This window comes from Pseudophryne corroboree, chromosome 2 (assembly GCF_028390025.1).
Source record: "Pseudophryne corroboree isolate aPseCor3 chromosome 2, aPseCor3.hap2, whole genome shotgun sequence".
Classification (NCBI taxonomy): domain Eukaryota; kingdom Metazoa; phylum Chordata; class Amphibia; order Anura; family Myobatrachidae; genus Pseudophryne; species Pseudophryne corroboree.
In genome coordinates, this window is record NC_086445.1 from 474,767,432 (window position 1) to 474,786,648 (window position 19,217).

The 19,217-nt window shown below is 41.9% G+C and overlaps 4 pseudogenes; 2 read left to right on the plus strand and 2 right to left on the minus strand.

Annotated features, from left to right (window-relative positions):
- Positions 1-1,808: 1,808 nt before the first annotated feature.
- LOC135052712 (5S ribosomal RNA) lies at positions 1,809-1,926 on the minus strand (annotated as a pseudogene).
- A 145-nt stretch (positions 1,927-2,071) lies between these two features.
- Positions 2,072-2,189, minus strand: LOC135051646 (5S ribosomal RNA; annotated as a pseudogene).
- Positions 2,190-5,771: 3,582 nt separating this feature from the next.
- Positions 5,772-5,889, plus strand: LOC135051905 (5S ribosomal RNA; annotated as a pseudogene).
- A 145-nt stretch (positions 5,890-6,034) lies between these two features.
- LOC135052720 (5S ribosomal RNA) lies at positions 6,035-6,152 on the plus strand (annotated as a pseudogene).
- Positions 6,153-19,217: the final 13,065 nt, after the last annotated feature.

Genomic DNA, 19,217 nt, shown 5'->3' on the forward strand with positions numbered 1-19,217 from the left:
CTATTTCTTGTAGCTTGTAGATAAGTCTCATGTGCGGTACAGTGTTGAACGCTTTCTCAAAGTCTAAAAAGATTACATCCACCTCTTTACCCTTATCTAAGTTTGCACTTACTGTTTCATAAAAGCCAAGTAAGTTGGTTGGACAGGATCTGTCCTTCACAAATCCATATTGATTCCTTTTAATGACCTTATTGACTTCAAGGAACTTCTGAACATTATCTCTTTATGTACCTTTCAATACTTTCCCCGCTATAGATTTAAGACTAACTGGTCTATAATTACCTGGTTCAGCTTTACCTCCCTTTTTGAATATAGGCACTACTTCCGCTATACGCAAGTCTTTGGGAACCATATCTGATATTACTGAATCCTTAAAGATCAAAAACAGCGGTTCAGAGTTCAGAGTGAAGCTCCATTAGAACCCTTGGGTGAATTCCATTGGGACCCGGTGACTTATTAATCTTTAAATGTTTTAATCGGTCACAGACTACCTCCTTGCTTAAATAAGTACCTATCAGTGGGAGATTCTCATTAATGAGATTATGTGTTAGTCCCTGAATTGGGTCTTCTCTAGTAAATACTGTTGAAAAAAACTCATTTAGTGTGTCCGCTATGTCATTATCATTTTTGCTTAAGACTCCCAACTTGTCTTTTAAAGGGCCTATATTCTCCTTCTTTAATCTCTTGCTATTAATGTATTTAAAGAATTTTTTGGGATTCGCTTTGCTTTCCTTTGCTACTAGTTTTTCAGTTTCCACTTTAGCCGCTCTTATTTCCTTTTTGCATATTTTGTTACAGTCCTTATAGTGCTGAAATGACTCAGTTTCCCCGTCAGATTTGTATTTTTTAAATTCTCGCCTTTTCTTGACCATAAGTTCCTTTATCTTTTTGTTAAGCCACATCGGTTTATGATTTTTATTCCTTTTTTTGCTGCTTGTAGGAATAAATTTGAGAGTATTTTTAGCTAGCAGGAATTTTAGTACATCCCAAACATCTGCACTAAACCCATTGTTTAGATGTTTATTAACATGCTAGGGCGGTATGTACAGTATGTTGGACAGAAATGCATCCTGGGAGTAGACTAGAGATGTGTGCCAGCCCATTTTTTACTGGGTTTCATTTTGGTTCTAAATTATTGGCAGGTATTGGTTTTGGATTCAGTTTTGCTAAAACCACCTCAGGTGTTTTTGCTGTGGTATTTGATTTTTTCCCCAAAAATTTATAAAACACATAATTTGGGCCTTTTATTTGTTCCTACAGTATTTGACCTCAATAACATCAATTTTCAGTGATTTCCAGTCAATTTTGACCACCTCACAGTTCATAATATTGTTTTCAACTTTTCGCCAATATTGACCAAAGACTGCAGTGGAAAAGGCAGGAGAAAAAGACAAAAAACCCTTGTTTGGGAGCACTCATTTGTTATGATAGGAATAGTATGTATAATGAAAAATATTAAAACATAACCTTTAATTAATCCTTGAATAAAAAAGACTTTTGGACAAGAAATTGGGACTCATGTATGGTATTATCTGTTTGTGTAAAAAATCTTATTTAACCTTTTTAGCAAATGAGGTACAAGATAATTGGGAAGGTGAAAATATCAGAGGGGTGGTGAAGGATACCAAATGGTTTCTTAGGATCCAGGGTATCCAAAAGATCACTGTGCATGCCTGAATTAAGGATATCAATGGTAAGACAATATAAGCAAGATTCTGAGGTTAGTCAAGGTAGAACTCAAGAGGAATGTGAGAAGGATGGAGCAAGGAATGCAATAGGGCTTCCCTTGGTGAAAGAGGGGGGGGCGGGGCCCACAGCACCAGGTATTCTCAGGAGGTTTCCCGTCCTAGTACTGACCAGGCCATGCCTGCTTAGCTTCCGAGATCGGACAAGATCGGGCGTATTCAGGGTAGTATGGCAGTGGGCCGTTATAGGAGGGAAAAGAGAGGAAGAAACACTTCTATTTTCTGTACTCTAATAAATCGGTACCATGATAGTCTGAGATGGTTTTTCCACATGAGAGAGTGTATGGGGGTTTGTGGGATATAGGGCAGGTTTTTTCCTTAAAAATGGCCCACTGCACCTGGTATTCTCAGGAGGTTCCCCTTCCTAATACTGACCAGGCCATACCTGCTTAGCTTCCGAGATCGGACAAGATCAGGCGTAATCAGGGTAGTATGGCCGTGGGCCGTTAATAAAGGAGAAGGAGAGGTCACACTCTGCTTACTGTACTTTACATGAATCAAGACTAAAATGGTCTGAAATGGTATTTCCAGAAAAGAGTGTGTGTGGGGAATAAATGAAAATGGAAAGAAAAAGGGAAATACTGTATCAATACAATGGAGAGGTGTTGATTGTATATGTCTCCAAATGGGAAATCTGGTAATGATAAATAGTCATAAAGCACACCTCCAAAAATTCAAGGAATCGCTATGTAATATTGTGGAAGATATACTGACAAAAATTATATAGTGTGTTCACAGAGAAAATATATATGATTAAATGGCTAAATTATGCTCTGCAGATGCAGGGTTGCTTGCTTACTAGGAGAGACCCACACAGTAAATTAAGAGCTCAAGGCTGGCTCACAAAAAGTTAGAACAAAAAATGTGCACTATTGCTTGCTCCATAGAAACAAAAACAGATTAATGAGTGAAAAGATATAGGTTTAGAACTCTGGGCTGGCTCACAATAGATGCATTAAATCTTATTTCATCCTCTTGAGGACTGACATAACATTAGAGAGTAATAGAAAATAATTTACACTCAATTGCTGCTGTTAGTAAAAGACATGCAAATAGAAAAATACATTAATGTAAGGGATAAATAGCATAACTCTGATTGATATCCATTGGGGCATGAGCGGGGAAGTAGTAAGGTATAAATTGTGAACAGTCCTATAAGTACTACATACAATGCTCCTGTTGCTATACAATACTGCTGCAGGAGCAGGTTGTTTTGGGGGAGAGGGAATGATCAAGTCCTGGTGGTCTGGAGTATATTACCACAACCGCAATGTGTGCGGCCATTGTTGTCCAGGAATCCCCCGGCGTTCACCCGCTGGCAGTGATGGACGCGGCCGCCCGCTTCCGGACTGGGCGTTGCCGTGATGACGTCACCGAAGGACGTCTCTCGAAGTACGTTTCACCTAGATGGGCTTGGTCACGAGAGCCTCTCTCTATTGCTCTCCTGTGACCAGTATATGAGTACTGAATTGACCAATGGAATTAGCGAAGGGATAATGGATAGATGACTAGACCAATCAGGTCATTGCTGGAGTGATAGATGCAGCCATGATGGAAAAGGGAAAAGATAAATATGTGTGAGACGGGAGTAGGGAAACTGAAATTGTGAATAATATAATAATGAAAATGTATGCTCAAGTTATATAAAAATAAAAATAATGATAATAAAGATATATATATATATATATATATATATATATATGAAAAAAAAAATATATAATATATATTATATGATATTAATTATAATAATAAAAAAAATTATAATAAAGGAATTGGTGATGAGCCTGTGTGAACGAGAAAGTGAGAAGGAGAAGGACTGATTAATGTGATGGATGGGGAAGGAAAGTGTGGCAGGGTGGTGTGGAATGGTGGGAGGAATGAAATGTGTGTGCTGGCATGAATTGTGACGGACTTGAATAAAGTGGTTGTATGGGTGAGAGTAACATGATGTGTGGGTATGGAAATGATGCTAAAAGATGGTAAGGAGTGTGGTGTGGGTGTGATGCAATGGGAGTGAAAACTTTATTGGGAAAGTTGGAATGTGAGTGTGGTGCGGAAGAGAAGTGGAGGGGAGGAAGGGAGGTTGACGAGGAGGACAGAGAAGTGGGGATGGGGGGGGAAAGGGGGGGGAAGGAGAGAAAAGAAAAAATAATAATGATATATGGGGGGGGGAAAGATGGGAAAGTGTGAAAATGTGTGAAAAAAAAGTGAAAATGTGAATGAGTGAAGAGTGTAGGTTTGGTGGTAGGAAGTGGGATTGCTTGGCTAATGGGGAGGTAAAGGGAGGAAGGGGGAAAAGAGGGGGGAAAGGGGGGGAGGGAAAAATGGGGGAAAGGGAGCAAGGGGGGATTAGGCAAGGGAGCAAGGGGGGATTGGGGGGGGAGAAAGGGAATTGACGGAGTATACCGGGAGTGATGATGGGGAACAGGAGATGGGATGGGGCTGATGAGGGTTAGGATGCCAGAAGGTTGATATTCAGATCCGATAATTAGGTATGTAGAAAAATGCTGTAATTGATGTTTTCGTTTAGGCCTTTTGGCATGAGAGTGTCCAATTTGAAGATCCATTCTGATTCCTTCTTCTGAAGTGTCATATTGTAATCTCCTCCTCTCAGGCCCATTTTTATATGTTCCAGGCCTGAAATGTTCAAATCCTCTACTCGGCTGTTGTGAAATCTTAGAAAATGTCTGGAGACTGTAGTGAGCTTCTTAAACTGAGCTGAATCAGATTTGGCATTTCTCACTGTACTCATATGTTCAAGTGCCCTAACTTTAAGCATGCGAGATGTCATGCACACATACCTCAGATTGCACGTGCATGTGATGCAATAAATCCCATTCTCCGTTCTACAGTTGAAGAAATCCTTTATTGTGATCCGTTGATTAAATCTGTCCGTCACTTCTGTTAGGTTTGTGATATGTGGGCACAGCTTTCAGTTGCCACACGGATAGCTGCCTTTGAGAGGTCTTGGCTTCGAAGGGTGTGAAAAGAAACTTTTTACTAGTTTATCTTTTAGGTTCGGTGCCCTTCTCCAGCTCATGTTGATGTTCTGGCCTATATGGTCCGAGAGATCCTCATCCATTTTTAGGATATGCCAGTGTGTTTGCAAAATCTTTCTAGCGTCCTTCCAATTTGTGCAGAAATCCCCAATGAGGCGTAAAGCATTCTTGTCTGCTTTGGTTTTCTCAACCGGAAAAATCAAAGAGTCCCTTTCCACTTTTTGTACTTCAGATTTAGCTCTTTTGATAAGTCTATTGCTGTATCCTCTCTCCTTGAGTCTAGCTGCCAATTCGATGCTTTTTGTCTGTAAGGTGGAATCTTCTGTACAATTTCTTTTTAATCTAAGGAATTCACCTTTGGGAATATTTCTGATGGTTGGTGGAAAGTGACTGCTGGTTGAATGGAGCAGGCTGTTGGTTGAGGTTGCTTTTCTGAAAATTTCTGTAGCTATGGTGTTGGTCTCATCTCGGTATAACCTTAGATCAAGGAATGGGATACTGGATTTACTGCTGGTATATGTGAACTTCATGTTGATCTGGTTGTCATTGAGGGAACGGATGTACTGGTCCAGTTTATCTTGGGTACCATCCCAGATCATAAAGATATCGTCGATGTAATGTATCCAGATTATAAAATGGTCGGTGTACTCTTCTTGATTGTCACTGAATACTAATTCACGTTCCCACCAGCCTAGAAAGAGGTTTGCATAAGTGGAGGCACATGCCGCCCCCATAGCTGTGCCTCTAGTCTGTATATAGAAACGGTTGTTGAATATTACATAGCGATTCCTTGAATTTTTGGAGGTGTGCTTTATGATTATTTATCATTACCAGATCTCCCATTTGGAGACATATACAATCAACACCTCTCCATTGTATTGATACAGTATTTCCCTTTTTCTTTCCATTTTCATTTATTCCCCACACACACTCTTTTCTGGAAATACCATTTCAGACCATTTTAGTCTTGATTCATGTAAAGTACAGCAGTAAGCAGAGTGTGACCTCTCCTTCTCCTTTATTAATGGCCCACGGCCATACTACCCTGAATACGCCCGATCTTGTCCGATCTCGGAAGCTAAGCAGGTATGGCCTGGTCAGTATTAGGAAGGGGAAGCTCCTGAGAATACCAGGTGCAGTGGGCCATTTTAAAGGAAAAAACCTGCCCTATATCCCACAAACCCCCATGCACTCTCTCATCTGGAAAAACCATCTCAGACTATCATGGTACCAATTTATTAGAGTACAGAAAATAGAAGTGTTTCTTCCTCTCTTTTCCCTCCTATAACGGTCCACTGCCATACTACCCTGAATACGCCCGATCTTGTCCGATCTCGGAAGCTAAGCAGGCATGGCCTGGTCAGTACTTGGACGGGAAACCTCCTGAGAATACCAGGTGCAGTGGGCCCCGCCCCCCCCTCTTTCACCAAGGGAAGCCCTATTGCAGTCCTTGCTCCATCCTTCTCACATTCCTCTTGAGTTCTACCTTGACTAACCTCAGAATCTTGCTTATATTGTTTTACCATTGATATCCTTAATTCAGGCATGTACAGTGATCTTTTGGATACCCTGGATCCTAAGAAACCATTTGGTATCCTTCACCACCCCTCTGATATTTTCACCTTCCCAATTATCTTGTACCTCATTTGCTAAAAAGGTTAAATAAGATTTTTTACACAAACAGATAATACCATACACGAGTCCCAATTTCTTGTCCAAAAGTCTTTTTTATTCAAGGATTAATTAAAGGTTATGTTTTAATATTTTTCATTATACATACTATTCCTATCATAACAAATGAGTGCTCCCAAACAAGGGTTTTTTGTCATTTTCTCCTGCCTTTTCCAATTGTAGTACAACCTACAAAATTCCTGGGAGCACCGCCAATCATTAGCAGTTTAAGATTCACTTGATAACTGTATGCATATTGGTATTTCATCGTAACAATTATTTTGGTACTTTAGTAAAATTGTTTGACTAGTGCGGTTCCACACAAAATACTTTTCTGCAAAGACTGCAGTGAGCTGGCTGGTTAAACTGAGCGACAAAGCAGTGGCACAAAGACATGGTACACATTACACATTACGTTGCACAGTAGGTTGCGTTAGTCACACTACACCACACAGTAGTACCCGTTATACATATTACTCCACAGTAGAGCCTCTTATACACATTACACAACAAAATAGCCCCTTATACATGTTATGCCACCAGTAGTACCCCTTATACATATTACACCATAGTAGAGCTGTTTATATAAATTACACCACAGAAGATCATCTTATATATGTTCCGCCACCAGTAGGACTCATTATACATATTATGCCACAGAAGAGCCCCTTATACACATTATACAATGGTAGATCCCCTCCTCATTCCTCATCAGTCGTCCTCATCATCATTCCCTTCCCTGTACTGCACCAGCACACACACAGGGTTACACCACACTGCACCAGCACACACACAAGGATACACCTCACTGCGCCAGCACACAACTGGGTTATACCACACTGCATTAGCACACATACTCACAGGGTTACACCACACAAATTCCAGCACATACAGGGTTCCACAGTACAGCAGCAGCACACACACAGGGTTACACTGCACTAGCACAAACACAAGCATGGTTATATAGTAGTCATGATTATACACACACATAGCTGTTTGTGTAACAAGTGTAAATAGGCAGGCAGAAGTATAGTGGCTGCTCTTTACAAACAGACTGGATGTAACAAGTGGGCGATTATAAATAAATATAAAAGCCATCACAAATCACTGACATAGTGCAGCTAGCCCTGGTTGCAGCAGCGGGACACTATCAATAAGTGGACAACACACACATTACACATACAGTATTTTACATATTGCAAGGTGATGCTTACCTAGCATTATCCATCCATACATTCATACATACATACTAGAGATGAGTGGATCCAGTTCTCTGAGTACCGGACCCAGCCAAACATAGCTGTTCTGAGGGGGTCCAATACAGGGTTTGGGTCTTCCCCTCTGACTCAGATCCTAAAACTAGGAAAAACATCACCATTCCTGGCGTCGGACTCTCGTGGGTTTTGGAGTGCATAAAAGTCCCTCCCCACGGTGATCGGCACCATTTGCTTCACTACTTTAAAAAAAATAAAAGTAAAAAAATAAAAGTACAAATGTTTAAAAAAAATAATAATAATATACACTGCTCAAAAAAATAAAGGTAACACTAAAATAACACATCCTAGATCTGAATGAATTAAATATTCTTATTAAATACTTTGTTCTTTACATAGTTGAATGTGCTGACAACAAAATCACACAAAAATTATCAATGGAAATCAAATTTATTAACCCATGGAGGTCTGGATTTGGAGTCACCCTCAAAATTAAAGTGGAAAAACACACTACAGGCTGATCCAACTTTGATGTAATGTCCTTAAAACAAGTCAAAATGAGGCTCAGTAGTGTGTGTGGCCTCCACGTGCCTGTATGACCTCCCTACAACCCACACAAGTGGCTCAGATAGTGCAGCTCATCCAGGATTGCACATCAATGCGAGCTGTGGCAATAAAGGTTTGCTGTGTCTGTCAGCGTAGTGTCCAGAGCATGGAGGCGCTACCAGGAGACAGGCCAGTACATCAGGAGTCGTGGAGGAGGCAGTAGGAGGGGACCGCTACCTCCGCCTTTGTGCAAGGAGGAACAGGAGGAGCACTGCCAGAGCCCTGCAAAAGGACCTCCAGCAAGCCACAAATGTGCATGTGTCTACTCAATTGATCAGAAACAGACTCCATGAAGGTGGTATGAGGGCCCAACGTCCACAGGTGGGGGTTGTGCTTACAGCCCAACACCGTGCAGGACGTTTGGCATTTGCCAGAGAACACCAAGATTGGCAAATTCGCCACTGGCGCCCTGTGCTCTTCACAGATGAAAGCAGGTTCTCACTGAGAACATGTGACAGACGTGACAGAGTCTGTAGGCCCCAAGGAAAACGTTCTGCTGCCTGCAACATCCTCCATCATAACCGGTTTGGCAGTGGGTCAGTAATGGTGTGGGGTGGCATTTCTTTGGGGGGCCGCACAGCCCTCCATGTGCTTGCCAGAGGTAGCCTGACTGCCATTAGGTACCGAGATGAGATCCTCAAACCCCTTGTGAGACCATATGCTGGTGCGGTTGGCCCTGGGTTCCTCCTAATGCAAGACAATGCTAGACCTCATGTGGCTGGAGTGTGTCAGCAGTTCCTGCAAGACGAAGGCTTTGATGCTATGGACTGGCCTGCCCATTCCCCAGACCTGAATCCAATTGAGCACATCTGGGACATCATGTCTCGCTCCATCCACCAATGCCACGTTACACCACGTTACACCACAGACCGTCAAGGAGTTGGCGGATGCTTTAGTCCAGGTCTGGGAGGAGATCCCTCAGGAGACCATCCGCCACCTCATCAGGAGCATGCCCAGGCGTTGTAGGGAGGTCATACAGGCACGTGGAGGCCACACACACTACTGAGCCTCATTTTGACTTGTTTTAAGGACATTACATCAAAGTTGGATCAGCCTGTAGTGTGTTTTTCCACTTTAATTTTGAGGGTGACTCCAAATCCAGACCTCCATGGGTTAATAAATTTGATTTCCATTGATAATTTTTGTGTGATTTTGTTGTCAGCACATTAAACTATGTAAAGAACAAAGTATTTAATAAGAATATTTCATTCATTCAGATCTAGGATGTGTTATTTTAGTGTTCCCTTTATTTTTTTGAGCAGTGTATATATATATTTATATATATATACATATATATATATATTTGGTGTTGTTGTATTGCTCTATCCAGTGGCTGTGTCCATCCAGCAGTGCTGTGTCCATCCAGTGGCTGTGTCCATCCAGCAGTGCTGTGTCCATCCAGTGGCTGTCCTGTCATACAGTGGTGCTGCAGTTACTCCGCAGTCCACGGCCCACTGCTGTCACTTAGCTTAGTCAGCCAGCTAGCTCTGATCAACTTTTAGCCTTACCTGGATGAAAACAATATTGTGAACTGTAAAATGCTCAGAATTAACTGGAAATGAATACTATTGAGGTTAATAATACTGTAGCAACAAAAACAGAAAAATATGTGATTTTAGCTGTCTTGGGAAAAAAACAGATCCAAAACCAAAAGACGCAAGGGCGGTTTGGGCAAATTCAAATCCAAAACACAAAGGAGATATAGATCCAACCCCACCCCCAGTGCACACTGTGACCATTACCACCTTCCCTGGGGAGTGACTCTAGGCAGCCACACCAAAGGGCATCTTACTGGCACTGCTCTGCATTGCTGGCAACATCTCCTGACTCCATGGTTCCGCTGGCCAGGTTGGCACAACTGCTGGTGGAGGAAGGGCACTGCTATTCATTGCTAGTGAAGTCTCTCAGCTCAATGGTGTTGCTAGCCAAGTTGGTGCTGATGCTAGTGGGAGGCTGCTGCCCCATAGCAAGTGCACCCCTTGCACCCATTAGTTATGCCACAGCTCAATAGCCAATCAGTGATCAATGGGCTGACCCCTAATTGGCTGAGAGCAGTGAGAAATGACTCTCTCAGACAATCAGCGGTCAGCCCATTGATTTCACTCGACAGCAGGAGTATAATGTATTGCCTTGGGATCTGAGGCAGATGGGGAGGTCCAAGCTGTGGCTCAGATCCCCTCCCCGCGGATTCTGGAAGTTCAGCATAGTCTCCTAGTGCGTCTGGTAGCATCGCATTTTCAGAGGACCTGGTGCATGGAGAGGGACTAGACAGAATTTGGAGAGAGAACTCTCCCAACGTCCAATATTATGCCTTCCTGCCTTTCTAGCTGTGTTTCTAGTTGCACAGTTCATAGCCACATACACTAATACATTAATGAAGAAAGCGCTTTAATTTTTATTTCATATTTAATCTTTTTTTTACATTTTACTCTCAATCAATTCACAGTAGTTTTCTGGCAATTAGTGGATGCTTAAAAGGAAAAGTCTGAATTTGGGATCATTGTTGTCATCTCTGCTTGGATGCACAGTAAATCAGAAGTAAATGTGCTTTATAGGCTCTGTAGTTTAGCTGAGTGTGGCCGGAGATGTGCGACAGGATGTAATAGGGTTCGAGATCACTGACTATTTTTAAAGGAGCAATTACTTACAAGGCAAAACTATGCCTTGTAATTGATTGCCCCTTTAAAAAAAGTCAGAGATTGGCCAGCATCCTGCATCTCCGGCGATCTCGGACTCCATTACATGCCGCCATTGGCTTACGTGTTCTATATGGCAGCCACAGCACAGAGGGGGTTAATCCCTTGTGCTGCAGTGTCATTTTCCTATGAACTATCAGTGCTAGGCACCAAGTACTGACTGTCCTGGATTGAGCCCAGCATCTCCAAGCTCAAGCCCTCTGACAGCTAACCTTGTAGATATTAAGGGACCAGTGCGAACTAGCTCACACCAACGCAGAGGCATTGCAGCAGTGTGTCCATACCAAGAAGTAAGCGGTTCCATGTTCCAATGGTAGGAGCCTGGGAGAAGTGGCTGCTGGTGCATATAGGAGCCTGGTGGTGGCAGCGAGATACCTACCCACTGCACAGTGGTGGAGTCAGTTACGGGGGGTTACTGATGGTGAACGGGAATCCCTAGAAGTCATTAAGTAAGCCTCTTCTATCCCAAATCAGAGGACAAAATATCTGTGATTGCTGGCAAGGTCATCTGGCCACACTGTGCAATTGGCAAGGTTATTTGTCAATTACTATTTCATCTGCCCAAAATCCTTCCATCAGCAGGATAATGGTCACACCTCTGCTTTCCAACTGACTGAAGGATTTTTGAGCAAACATGAAAAAAACACTGACATGCAGAACTGCCTGTAGTGCCTCTAAGAATGTTTTAATGTATGCATTGTGCAAATCTGAGCTATAATTAGCAAAATTCAGATAGATAATAAACACCTTGAAGCACTTTGTAAAGGACCATTAATTTATTAATGCAGTAGCTGTTGCCGTTATCAGTGCCTGGCAGAGCACAGAGATGTCCATCTTTCATAACAGGTATCCCAGATAGTGCAGAATATATGTGTGCATACCTCTCATCTGTTCTGATTCCAGCAGGACAGAACCCATTATTGGGACACTGTCCCACTGTCCAACCACAGGCCACAGTATCCAGTGGGTGGGTGGGCAAATTGGGAGAGCCTGTGATCACCACTGCTCTGCTCTGCAAAGCAGCTGGTGTTCACTAAATAGATGAAGTGTGCACAAGGGTGTAAGTTTATCCCAGTCACCCAGAGGCAAGTTGGAGTTTGGTGCCCCCCCTATAAAAAAACAAAAACACACACTACTTATATAGATAGCGCTCTCAGCTGGTCTACTGGGACCTAAGCTCGCAGCAAATTCGCAGGGCTTCAGGTATGCTTTGATTCAGTCATCTGCGTCATGCAGAATCAGTGTTCACCAGTGGGTTCCATCTCACAGTCCAGCAGTAGTGGTGGGTGTACCGTTGCTTGCTGCAGTGCAGGCTAAGCAGTTCCAGGCAGGGGCCATCCTGTCCCATATTGCAGGTTTTAGCAAGGCTCCTGGGATAGACCTGATTTACTCTGCAGCAGCAGCAGTGGGTGCACGCAGAGCTCCGTTAGAAGAGCAGTGGATTATGTTGTAAACCACACAGGTGCTGCTGTGGATGCAGGTGCCCCTTCAGGGCTTGGAGTCTCCATTGCCTCTGGGAGTCACACCCCTGTGTGTGCATTTGCATGGCATCAAACAGTGCCAGGGGGTGAGACAGGGGCTTCCCAACTGCTCAGGGAGCGCTGGCCACCCCCCAAAATGACAATAATGGGTGTCGTTAAGTGAAGCCCCATCCCTTTATCAGAGGCTCCTTCCCTTTGTCAGAGACCCCACCCCTTCATTAGAGGCCCCATCCCTTTTTGGACGCGGGCGCACCAGGCCCCGAGTTTACAGCTTTTCAAGTTGGGAGGTATGCGTGTGGGTTCCATGTCTCTAAGAGACTACTGCTTATTTTGTCATCTTGACCCTTACTAGAGGGAGGGAAATAATTTCTCCATTAAAAATTGGTGTTTTCACAGGAGTTAGGGCTTTTCCTTATCAACAAAACAACTATCCCATCTAGTGATAGCTATCCCCAAGAGCAGAGTTTCCCAAACTCGGCCAATACATTCCAGGTTTAAAGGCTATCCAGATGGTTAAATCAAATTGACTGAGGTACTAATTAAGTTTCCAGTCTATCCTTAAAACCTGGACTGTAATTGTAGAGTTTTGGAAACTGCCCAAGCCAAGGGAATTCAGAATAGGCTGTTGAGGAATCCCACCATAACAGGGTTTCCCTGGAATATCATGGCCAGCCCAGCTTGACACAGAGGAGCGCTGATTGTGCATTAGCTGTAGCCAGACCTGTTTATGTGCTCACTTCACTTAGAAGGTTAATATCATACTGGAGGTTTTTATTGATGTACTGTACAGTAAGTTTAGACACAGATCTCAATATGTAACATACCTTGTCTATGGAACCATTTCCTTGTGTGTAAGGCTGCATGCACTTTTTTCTTTGCTCAAAGAATGGATCTGCCTGTCCATAGGTACAATGATTTGTCTAGCTAAACAACCTTCCTGATTTATTTAGTTATGTTAACACAGCTAGTCACATATCACCTTTTAACTTGCAGGATTCATCCCACAGTGTTTAGAAACGGTGACAAAAATCAGACCTATAGGCAAGTTCTGCCTCTTTGCATTCTGAGATTGATGCATGCATATTTTGTCCCTAGAGACTTTCTACAGAAAACTTCAGGGAACAGGAAAAGGTTATGATGTATAGTCCAAGAACTGCATCCTTTGCCCCTGGGAGTATCAAGAGAGAGACAAGAAGTATCTGAGGATTGAATGGAGGGAGGGAAGAAACAGTAAATAAAATAAGATGGCATGGTTGTGTTTGTAATGAAATCACCATTCCCCTGCTGGCTTTCTGCCACTCGCCTTGCAGTGTTATATAAGCTGTCATGTAGCTAAGAGTTCTTTGCCGTCTGCAGTTTATTTCCTGAGTGTAAAAGTGATATGCATGAGATGTGAAAGAGATGGAGGCTTGCAGGGAGCTCGTGAGTTTTAAGAATCCTGGTTTACCCTGTGGACAAATTCACTGTAGCATAGTTGCTGCTGTCAGCATATGGAGGCCCAAACAGCAGGCGAAGGATGGAGTATAAATGATGTGCAAGGGATAAGCTGTGCACTGGGGTATAGTTACAGTAATTAGAATCTTTCTGTGTTACTATTGCCAAGAATTTCAGCACACAGTTCTATAGCTGAGGAATACAAAAAATGTGATTAGATAGCGGAGTAAGTCATTTATAAATGTAATCACCAATTTGAGCATAAGGATGTTTGTGTAACAAGCATATATATGTCACAAGTGATTTCTATCCAGCATGATGCACCACTTTGTATTATTTATGTTAGCTTTACCCTAGGTTATATAACAATACCAACAATTCAGATAAAACCCTACCTGCCAATACAGAGGACCATACTTGGCAACATTGTTCCCTCTCTCTCTCTCTCTCTCTTGAGAGAGAGAGTTTCCAGCAGGAAAATGCAGGAGGACACTGTAGGGGCAGGCTTATCGCATCATCATTGCATCATCACATTTCCCCCATCCATGGGACATAGGGGGATATGTACTAAGCAGTGATAAAAGTGGAGAAGTAAGCCAGTGGAGAGGTTGCCCATGGTAACCATGGTAACCAATCATCTGCTCTATATACTTTGATAGTATGCAAATTATAAATGTTACGTCAAGGCTAATTGGTTGCCATGGGAAACTTCTCCACTGACTCACTTCTCCACTTTTATCACTGCTTAGTACATGTCTCTCAAGAAGTTATGGAAGAGTAGACAAAATATGACATGAACCTGTCTGCATCTATTAACTGTGGTCACAATTGACTTTTTAACATGAAAACCTCCTACCAACTACTGGAACAGTTGGATCTTTTCTTGAGACCCCACTTCTCCTTAAATACCCCCCTAATCTGGAACCATATATTCTCCAGCCCTCACAGCCTAGAGAATAGTTAATGTAAGTGGAAGGTTATAAGGCAGAGGACACATTTTTGGGTCAATGTGGATTCACTGGAAAGTAAGGACAAGTAATTGGTCAGCAGGTATTGCTTGTAAAAACAGTTACTTTAGATAACTGTACAGAGCTCCACTCTTGATATGCCTTTACTGGGTTTTATTTAGTGGCAGAAAAAGTTAATGATTTCGGTAGATCCATGGGGCCAAATTTTCTAAATGATTTGGTTATTGTCAATTGCAAACTGATGGGCACAGCTAGTAGATTACAGTCTAAAAAAAAGATCCACCTTCTAATTGAACTGCAATTCTGCATCTGCATACAAATATGCAGCATTGGATCACTGACTTACCTTCAGATGACATAGTGCCACGCAAGCTGCCCATCACAGAGACCAGAAATTCTCCATCCAACGATGGATCCCTGGCCTCCATCTTCACAAATGGAGGCCACCCCTCCCTGTCCCCCAGATAGCAGCAGAATGTCAATCACTAACATACTGCTGCCACTCTGCATCCTGTGTCACCGGACCCATTTACACACATGCAGAACGGGTCCTGCGCATGCGTAAAGTGCTGATAATAGATTGTTAGTCATTGCTTTATTATATCCTTTATATATATATATATATATATATATATATATATACAGATGGATAAGGCACTCCAAGAAAGCTCCACTGTGAATAATGCCGGTGCCTCCGTTAGGACAAAGCATAGAGAGAAGACAAAGACGTGGCACTCACGGCAACTTGCAAAGATCACAGACACATCAGTAGTTTAAGCAGAGCAACGTTTCAGTGGCACTCCACTGTCGTCAGGCTTTATTGATGTAGCCATGTATTAATAAATAAATAAATAAATATATGGGGTAATTGATAAGATTAAAATGGTTCTGGGTATGCATATGGAATTCATATATCCTGGTTTATGTGTCCTATGTATGGAATAAAAGGTATGGATGTAATTTATAGGTTGAGTGTATATATATATATATATATATATATATGTATATATATATATATATATATAAATAAGTTGCAAGAATTGGTGAAAACAAGCGCCCAAGAGTGTGGTGACTAAAATTCAGGGGGAATGAAGGTATAGAGGAAGGGATGATAAGGATCAGCTTAAAACACTTATCTGGTAGAGAGGAACTCGGCTCAAGCAGCACTCTTTTTGTGGCTTAAAAACATGCGGATAAAACAGAAGAAAACTAACATAGTGTATACCATTTTGATTACGTATTGTGTTACTGCTTAATTTCACAGGCCCAATTAGGGAACTTGCTTATTCCCACAGGAGATAAATATATAGCCTGGGCAGTATATATATTAAAAATACAAAGAATTTAATGACATAATCACATAAAAATACACATAAAATGGCTGGATAACATGCGTACAGATTAAAAAATTATATCAGGCTTATCTGTCCATAACAATGGCTGTAATGCATGCGTACAGGATTTAAAATTGTTTGAAGCTTATCTGTCCATAAAAGGAGATGTCTGCAGGTACTCCCAACGCGTTTCGTCCGTCAGCAACAGGACTTCATCAAGGGGATCCCCTTGATGAAGTCCTGTTGCTGACGGACGAAACGCGTTGGGAGTACCTGCAGACATCTCCTTTTATGGACAGATAAGCTTCAAACAATTTGTGATTATGTCATTAAATTCTTTGTATTTTTAATATATATACTGCCCAGGCTATATATTTATCTCCTGTGGGAATAAGCAAGTTCCCTAATTGGGCCTGTGAAATTAAGCAGTAACACAATACGTAATCAAAATGGTATACACTATGTTAGTTTTCTTCTGTTTTATCCGCATGTTTTTAAGCCACAAAAAGAGTGCTGCTTGAGCCGAGTTCCTCTCTACCAGATAAGTGTTTTAAGCTGATCCTTATCATCCCTTCCTCTATACCTTCATTCCCCCTGAATTTTAGTCACCACACTCTTGGGCGCTTGTTTTCACCAATTCTTGCAACAGATTTTATATGCATGCCAAGCATATGTCTATGTATTACAAGCTGCCACTCAAATAATCTATTGAGAAGTGTTTATATATAGAACAGGGGTGTTTTATTATATTATTATATTTTATTACATTTTTTACTATATTTTTAGAATTTTTATTTTATACTTATGGTATAATTGTCACAAAACTGCACCTGAGCGCCGTAGTCTTCAATTCTATATATAAATAAGTATATGTACATTTATGATTGTTTAGGAGATAATTACAGGAACTGTGTATTATACTGTATAAAAAAAGTATATAGCTGTCAATAGGGATCACTTATGCTGCCTCAGGAGTGTGTTTCCCTCAGGCAGTTTAGATAGTGAGTTTATGGCGGCAAGGCAGCTGTCTCGCGCTAACCGCGAGACAGAAGTAATACCCTGCAGGGCGGCAAAACGGGTGCTCTGTATGCATCGCGAGCCGCTATAGTGATAGCCTGCAGGGCGGGAAGGACGGGGTCCCTCGAGCCGCTATCCGGACCGCGAGCCGCTGAACGAGGCTACGCGCTGATTGGCAGCAGGGAGAAGATAGGGCCAATAGGAGCCTGCCGGTCAGCGCGAGCTTCTTGGTAAGGGGGATAAAAGTGGGTTCCCTCCGCTACAGAGCAGTCTGCAGATCCCTCGGTCAGCGCACAGTACTTGGATGCTTCCCCTCCGCCATAGAGCTGTAATATTGGTGGAGGACGGCTCCATGACTGAGGCCAGCACCGAATAAAGCCAGTATAAGGCACATTGATTAGTGGTGCTGTTGAAGTCTCTCCGCTGCTATCACTCATCTAAGCTGTAAACAGGAGTGAGCAAAGGGAGAGGACTGAAACGGCCACTTATTGATATTTGCCTAGGGGTTTACAGAGCGTTCTGTATGCTATGCCTGCTGCCACTGTTATTGAGCTGTAAACAGTGGGCGGTAGGTAGGCTGATGGCGCCACCCCTCCGATACACCTAAGAGCTTGGCACATTAAGAGTGTTTCTGCCTCCCACTAAACACCAGCTGCAAACATTGGACAGGTGTGCGGAGCACTCTTTGATGTAATGCCCAGGAGAGTGATTTTGTCACAGATGACTTGTGAGTATAGCTGAGCCGGCAGCTAAAGTACCAAGCTGTCGGAAAAGAAGTTGAGGGAGAGAAAGCAGTAATTCCAGTGCAGCCTTACGTATGACAGAACCCAAGGACAGAGAGGTCAAGGAGCACAACTAATCAAGGAGTGGTGAGAAATAAAACCTTGCACTCACCTGTTGCACTTATAAACACTTATCCACAAGGGACATTGACTCTTTATCAGTGGTAGTATAATAACTTATAATAATAGTGCAAGGAGAGATATGAACTGCCTTCATGGTGTATTTCATCGCAAGTGCTGAGATATCTGATTTCAAGAATACACATGTACTAAGAGAACTATTAGTATATTGCATGGGCAAGAGAAAGTTATCAAGAGTGTGCAGTTATACAGACTATAAGAACTGAATAACCAGAAATCACCCAGTGGAGGGAGATATATTAACTTGCAGTCTGGTTAAACAAAGTAACTTTAAGTGCCAGGATTACTGCCAGACTGTTTACATAGACTGGATACAAAGGAAAAGGATACAATAGTGAAACACAAACTGTCAGGCAAAGGGAAAGTGATTCACTCAGTGGAGGGAGATATATTAACTTGCATCATACAGTCTGGTTAAACAAAGTAACTTTAAGTGCCAGGATCACTGCCAGACTGTTTACATAGACTGGATACAGAGGAAAAGGATACAATAGTGAAACACAAACTGTCAGGCAAAGCAAAAGTAATTTATCCAGTGGAAACCTCCCTGACAGCAGAAAGAAAGATATTCAACTAATATATGTGTATATGTAACTTATATATATATATAGGAATTCAGTCAACATTTTATTCTTCAGCAAAACCAGGAGAAGACTAAGCGCAGATACTTATTCAGCTTAAAGTAGCATAAAACATTTCAGGATACGTCATTATAGTCACTTTTCAAGAAGAGATATTATAAACTGCCAGAAAGCGAATGTATACAATATTTATAGAGTACTCATTTGATTAACCGTATATATAATTTTTAAAGTAATATATAAAGTATGCATTTCTTCATATTGTCACTATTATGACAAATTCATGTATAATATATGTAAAGTGTGTCATGCATGACAGTTAGAATTGCAACCCAGGTGTACACCTAGGAATATTTTTAATATTTGCCTAGGCATATCCGGTAGCTACCAAAAGGTAATTTTTTGTATTGCATGCAGGTGAAGCTGTATAGGCATTGAGGGTAGGATTAGAGGGGTGCGTGTAATTTACCAATTTGTACTTTCTTGTTATATTACAATCTTTGAAATATTATATCACTATAACTATTAAAATTATCACTTTTGGTTTA